Below are 7738 nucleotides of genomic sequence, written 5' to 3' on the forward strand. Positions count from 1 at the left end.
CGCGCGGCTGCTGGCAGGCTCTACCGATGGCGCTGCCATCGGTAACAGGTTCAAAACCTCGATAATAGAGAGCGCTGCTACGAGCCTTATTTTTTAATGTTATATTGGTACACTCTTCCTTTGAAAGTATTTGAAGTTTCATTTCAATCGGTCACTTAATATTTTTAAAAGCCATTTAGTTTCGACGTCTCACAGTATTTTTTACAACAAAAAAAACACAACTGTCGTGTTGTGATTGAATTTTTATTATCATTTTTTGGAAGGTTTAAGAGCAAAGAAAATTTATAAACGAATATTGAAAGTGTATAAAGGCTCACAGGCAACAAAAAGTTCATTTTGTACATTAAAAACTCTAAGGAATTAAAGATTGAATAGATCAAAGAGGTTTAGTACAAGACCTAAGTATCTAATTGGCAATGTTATCAATATTTTGACTGAAGTATAGGGTTTCAGAAAGCTTTGTGCAAAAAGCGTTCAATAAAATGCATTCGAATGCATCTGACAATATTGACAATATTTAAAGCGTTTTCGATAGCATAAAGTGGATTTTGTGCATCGAATCATCACTATGGATGAGGCATGGGTCTATCACCATGATTCTGAATCCTAAAAAGGCCAATGAGTGGTGTGAACCTGGTTTTTCATCTCCGAAACGAGTTTGTGTTCAGAAATCACCCAAAAGGGTGTTAGGATCAGTTTTATGGGATGAGAGTGAAATGTTGTTAGCGGTTTACTAGCAAATTGATAAAACAATAAATTTTGATTATTGTGGTAACTTTTCAGACCTACTGAAGGAGAAAATTCGTGAATAAAGACCCGGTTTGCAGAAGAAAAAAAATCCTCTTTCATCAGGGCAACGTAACCTGTCCTTAGAGCATTTTGAAAATGGCAAAAATCCAATAATCAAAGCGTTTTTCATCAAATGATGACGTCATAACCGCTGCGAAAGTGTATTTTGAAGCCCTTCCAGATTCTCTCACTTCAGGGTTAGAATTCATAAATCTGAATCTCGTTGGAACAAGAGTTTTGATGTGTTGTGTTGAAATGTGTTTTTCTTACCGAGGCTCCGAACTTATTGAACAGCGCAGTAAGTGAGTGGAATCCACCCAACGTAGCGTTCCAAGCCAAGCCTAGGACTAAGATTTTCCACATCATCGCATCCAGAGCAACTCTTGGGGACATTTGCTGAAAATCGATTCCCCAACCCACCCCAAACGGAGATGATTCCCTTTGATGTCTTCCCTGCCATCCAAACGGCCACCCTGTGAATCTATTTTATGCCAAGGTGTAAATAAATGAGCTCCGGATATCTGATACGCCGCCGCCGCCGCAGCCACCCCGTATCTGTTGGGCCCGATCTTTCCCGCAGCCGGAGGCCAAGCGTTCGAAAATTTAAATCGATTTCCTTTCGGTCCATTTCGTCCGAAGCGTGGGCCACGTGGGTGGGAAAGCACCTACCCCTCCGGGCGGCAGAATTCCAAGAGTGATAGTTTAATGGAGGTTCGGGTTCGGGTCGGGAGCGTGCGGGAGTCTTTTCGTTTCGCTTGCTCGAACTGTAACTATCGTTTCAGGCCGGGCGCCCCTGTAGGAGGGGTGACCTTGGGCGAGGCCAGCGCCCGTTACGCTTCGGTTCCAGCAAATCGGTGCTGGAGGCAAAAACCCGAACGCAAACCCGAAAAATATCGATGATGGGCGCGTTAAATAAACCATCTGGAAACGGCCGCATTTTCGCTGAGTCAACGGAAAGGCCTCGATTTTCGGGGGGGAGGCCCGCAATTGGTGGCTCGGGATCGGAAAAGGCTTACGTGGTGTGCTCGGGACCGCAGCGTTCGCGGCGGATGACACTGTCTAATGACGCGGAAAGGCTTCGTGGTGAAACGGCAGAATTCGATAGTGCCCGGTTCTTTTTAATTTAAATTCCTTTCGGTGTGTTGAGTTTTCCTAGCGTTAGAAGGTCTTGGCCAGGTCCGTTCAATAACTACATCGGAACAGTGGAGCATTTTATTGGCAGTGCTTTAAACGCATTTCCAATCACACCAATCCCGGTGCACGATTGGACGAAGAAAAAAACGAGGTGGATCGTTCGAAAAAACCCAGTTACAACGTGTCCTTTAATGGCAAATTTATTCCCGCTCAGTCCCGCGGTTTGCGTGATTACGGCAAACGGGGCCGCGACGGAAGGATCAACAGCGTGTTCGCCGGTCCCTGATACATCCTGATGATCTGCGGCACCGGCACCGTGTGGACTGATTACGGTGTCTCCGTCCCGTGTCACGTTTCCGGCCGGCACATGAGTGATACTTCCGGGTGATGGGCAAACGAAACCGTGCCGAGCCGGGTGGACGAGTTCGTGGCAGGGACGATAAAAAGCAGCACACATCGTACAAATAGTTTTATTTCCACCTGCAGCCCGGCCATGTTGACACGATGCTTCACCGATGCAACCGGTTCGTGTTCCCGCAGGTCCTGTTCGCCGCCGGAAACGGAAAGTTTACTGTTTGAGTGCAATCAGCGGCCTGCAATCGATTCTGTCGGTCTGGCACAAGCGGTGGCTCCCACGGCTCGGTAAAGAATCCGTTTACGTCTTGGTGCGACCGCCCACTTTGGCCCACTTCTGGTCGGTGGGAATCGATGAAGATCGGATTTCGATCCTGCAGCTTGCGATGTGGTTGGTCGTGCCGCCCTCGGTACCCGTGGAGGCGCATGGTGGCCGGTGTGCGGAAGGATTCACCACTCCCGCGGTCGCCTCGGTTGAAACAGAATATTCCGATTGCATATTTATCGGCCACCGGATGCTGATAGTCTGCTGATGCTGCCCACCATTCCATTTCAGCTTGATTAACATGCTCCGGTTTTATTGTGGCGAAATAATTACCATCGTGGGTTTTATTGAACTTCGGAACAATAGCACGTGTTACGGGGTAATCTTTTATACTCATTTCAATCACACAAACACGGGTTTCCAATCATGATCAAGGTCCGTTTTATGATGGGCCACGACCACGATTCAAGTACTGTTCAGCCCAATCATCCATGGCTCTTCTGGGGTTTGGCAAACGCCACAAAATTCTCACGTTTCGTTGAGAGCTTTATCGGAAAAAACACCGTCGAAAACCGATCGCAGGCTATCGAAGGAACATGGAATTTATGGTAATGCCGTGCTGCTGCTGCTGCCGCTCCGTACAGTTCCCATCTGCTCCGGCAGTTCCCATCCTGACACTGTTTGCGAAGTGGCGGAAGTAATGCACTTAATAAAATTGCGACTAGGACCCCATTTGTGTACATTTGTGTCGCCTCTTCGGGCGTCCTTTCGAGCCCAGGTCCACCGGGGGTGCCCGGCTGCCAGACACCGGCAGTCCCGGGCGAAAATTATGGTTGCTGCGGTTTATCGGTAAACAATAAAATTTTACGAATTTGCTCTTCCGGCGCTGCTTTTGCCGGGAACGGTCGACATTTTTCACCGACCGGCACTCGGCACTGGGCGCTGGTGAAAACTTTCCGGCAAAACCCAGCTGGCTGGCTTTAAAGTGTCATGGCGGGCGCTTTTCTTCCCGCCAGCGGACGCGACAGACAGCCATTGACGCGAAATGTTTCATTATTTCCGCAGCTATTTGGGTGGCTAAACCCTGCGGCACCCTTCGGGTCGGGGTCGAGTTTTCCGGTGAGCCGCCACAGTCTTAGCGCTGGAATTAGCTAATGAAAACATTAATCTTGGAGGCCGGAAGTTGTCATAATTAAATTACAAATGCCCAGAGTCGCCTCGCCGGTCCGTTCACTTTCTCGCATTTCTTTCGCCAACCGATTTCCCACACATCGCCGTGTGATTTCAAACTCGGGGCCCGTTTCTTAAAGTGGCACACAGTGGCCCGGGGGGGGCGGTGTGGGCACGTACGGTGTTTGTGTTCCCACCCGACGACCGAGGTGGTGCTGTTTGCCCACCGTTTGCCGGGAACATACTTTTATGTTGCGCTCCACTTCGCCCGGTAATGTAATTAGTTCTCGGGGGAAATCAAGCTAATGTTGGGGAGGATATTTCTTTCGCGCTACGTTTGCGGCGCAAGATCACCGCACTCGCACCGGTTCGTGGAAACTAGTGGGCTGGTCGGAAGTGATACCTATGTTAACACGGACACCGTATGGTGTTTGGTGTTTGCGGACCGATAAATATCGCTCTCGACGGTGCCGTGGCATTAAAATCATAAACTGCTGCTATTTTGAGGATTTTTTTCGTTCATTTCTCGCGTAGTTTAAACAGATTCGGAACCAAACGGCATAATCCTGTTCAAAGACTGCTTGTCTCTGAAGCGCCTCTTTGATGAATGCATCAAGAGGGATGCATAATTGAGATTTTTCCTTTCGGAGTTTGAACGGAACAGGGAATGCAACAATCGCCCAGCAAACGCTAAGCCCGTGCAAACGTGAGAAAATCGGAGCTGCAGATGAAGTGGGCCGAGAAAAGAAATCCTCGGAAACAAGCAACGGAAACAGAAACGCCAGACCAAAACAATGGTTCAACGTGGAAAGCGCTTTTCCGCTTTAACAAATTCAATTAATTATAAGCTGCAACGACGTCCGGCTCGCCGGCAAACCCAGGCGTGTTCGGCTGGCACCCATCTCGCCGTACGCCGTATCCTGCTGACTATGGGGTATGGGAACTTGGGTTCTTCCGTAACCCTTCCTTGAGAAAATCCCGCCCACCGGCAGCCACACGGAGCGGAACGGATCCGACGCCGACCGTCGTGTCTTGGTCTTTTAATTTCTTTTTGCATAAAGCCTTAGAGTCAGCCCCTCGGATAAGACCAAACCCCTTTCCGGGCCCCTCTCGACGCGAGCTGCGGATCCTTGACCTACTAATGCTGTTTGCAATTATGCTCTAGCTCCTTCGGTCTCAATAGGGGGGGAGGAAAAAAAAGGAACCCGGACGCCAGCTTATTCGTCCAACACCCAACAAAGGGTCCTGCTGCCGAGCACCATACAGACCACTCGAAAGCCACAAGCAGCTCTTGTCGGGGCCCGGGGTTTTTGGGACGCCCGAACGGGAAGAAAAACGAGAAGCGAAACGAAAAATAATGATTTCGCTTCCCGGAGCAGCGCCTCGGAAGCGGCGCCACCGGAAGTGGGCAACCGAAGCTTCGAGACAAATGATGAATTTGCACCGTCATCAAATGTTTCGCCCGGCCGGTTCGCTGTGGGAATGTGGGAGCTTCCCTTCCGATCAAGTGGTTGTTTGTTTGTTTTTTCTTCTTTCCGGCAACCCCCACATCGGGGGGCCCGTAATGGGTTTTTCGGTCGGGTCAGGCGGACGGTGGGAAACGGCTTTTCAGCAAATGAATTGAAAATGTGGCCGGGGCTTTGCGAAACTTTTCAATTATTTTGCAAACTGGAGCTCAAGAAGCTTCCGTCATGGTTTGATGGGGCAAAAAATGAAGCACTCGTGAGTCGTGCAGCGGGTTGCCCTCAGCACAGTCGTTAATACAGTGTTCCCGTTAATAAATTCCCGCGAATAGATGATGAGCAAATTGAGTGGTTAAAAAGAGTTCCAGTCGGACACTAACCGAAAGTCGGCGATGAATTCATGCACATCAGATAATGCGCATACGAACAAAGGGAGGATCCGCACGATGTTTGAAGAACAATCGGAAAGGATTTACCGGGGATTGTGTTTCTAAATCTCAAATAACGAACTTAACGAGCAGGCAAATCTTTACAACCATCTAAAGCTCCTGTTGGATGTGGGCCCGAAACAGTGTCTGAAGCTGCGAAAGGCCTCGAGGACGGCGCATGTCAGCTCCGGAAAGCGGTGTGGTGGTCCAGAACGGTGCGAACGGTTCCATCAATCGCCCGGACCTGCCGCTTTACGGCCGACCCTATCCATTAACCAACTGGGAAAACCAACTTTCTCGACACGGACTTTCGCACTTCCGCCCGACTGGACCGCCGGCGCTTCCGGTCGGTCGGCGGTCCTTCGATCGGCCGCTCGATGCTGCCGAATATGAACTGCTCCCCGATGGATACAATTAAGCTGACCATTCAAAGTCCGGACAAACCGGCTTCCGGCTTCTCGGAGTGCCCGGGGCGCGACGGCCGATTGCGGTGCTTCGTTTCCTTTTTATTGACTGAAATTAATCCCCACCGACTCGAGATAACGACCGTCTTCCAGTACATAAATCACAAGTTTTTCACATTCGCCGCCAAGGGTCTCGCGGCTTGACGTGACGAGGGGCCCCCCCCAGGAACCAAGTGACCGCGTTCTAGCGAGAATCTTTTCACGATTCGTTAACCGTGAAACCGGAGATCCGCCAGCCGGTGACATGGATTTGGGCTCCAGATCCAGGTCCGCGTATTTATGGTTCACCCGGAAACCCGAACACAAAGCGTTGTTGAAACCTAGAAAACGATTGTCGAGTGAGGCCGGCCCTGGGGTTCTGCCCGGAAAACAATGTGTCACTCGGAGGCGGTGGGATGAGGCGTAGACACGTTTGCCCGAGACCGGTGCCGGGAAACGTGAGACCCCCTGGCTGAGCTCTCAAAACAGGTCGGTTGCACGGGGTCCAGGGTGTTGCCTAGCGTGTTGTTTCTGTGGAAACGGAAGTGCCCGGTACCCGGCAAAGCTGATGCAAAATATTTATCAACAACACAAGTGCAGCTAGCAACGGCTTACAGGTTTAGAGAGCACACCTTCGCTCGATTCTTTGTCTGACGGCAGGTGTCTTGGGCCTAGGGCCGCAGTTTGTTCGGGCATCACGGCCGGGATTAAGGGTGAGTATTTGGTCAACAGAACGCAGGCTCGTCACCGCAGCGCGCACACACGGCAGGGCGTATCTGTAAGAAGCCAGCCGTCCCACCGAGATGGCCGATGGATGTTAAGGAGGGCAACAAACAGGGAACAATCTTGCCCACAGTTTCCGGTTCGTTCGTTGTTTGGGGTTTGGGAGTGCAGTAAGCTAATAAGTAAATAAATGTGCGAACATTGACTTTAATGAACATGAAGATGGATGATATTTCAATGAGAATTTAAAGACACAGCCTTTCATGATGCAACCATCCTTCTTAGGGCATTGTTTGATTGGAGCATTACAACGGAAAGAACCGATCAGAAGATTTGTACTCAAGTTGACACCCAACCAGGGATGGAACTGACGTCTTTCGCAAAGAAATCGATTAATCGATGCATTGCGCAGATAGCTGGTATACGGTCGAGCCACGTCCCAATGCAAAAGATTAATCAAATTAACCAGAGACCCTTGTCAGCATCCACCACGTACCGAAGTAAATGGTTTGACCGATGGTTTTCCCACCTTTCGCGTTCGTCATCCATAAGAGCGGAAAATGGAAATTCAATTTCCATCCTTTCCCACCCGACGAATCCTTTACTGTCTGAAGCTTCCCCAACAACCCCGACAATTGGGACAAAAACATGACCAAAAGTGGACGGAAGAAGGGGTTCCACTCGGCGTGGCCGATCGCTGTCGATTGAAGAATGCATTAGGCGGTCTATTTTTAACATTTTCACAGCCTATTATCCTGCCTCGGTCTGGCGGTAAAATTATTTCGCCTCCGCGGCAAACCATTCGCGGGCTCGTTCTACAATCCTGTTTCATCTTACGATTCCGGTTTTTTTTTCCTCTATTTCCAGACCATTTGCGCCCGCGGCTCGGTGAAAGCTCCCATCTGCCTGCGGCATCCATCGCCAACCAGGCGTCTCCATTTTCAGTTTTTCATCTCGCCGAAGCCAAAG

This window comes from Anopheles bellator, chromosome 2 (genome assembly GCF_943735745.2).
Source record: "Anopheles bellator chromosome 2, idAnoBellAS_SP24_06.2, whole genome shotgun sequence".
NCBI classification, from domain to species: Eukaryota; Metazoa; Arthropoda; class Insecta; order Diptera; family Culicidae; genus Anopheles; species Anopheles bellator.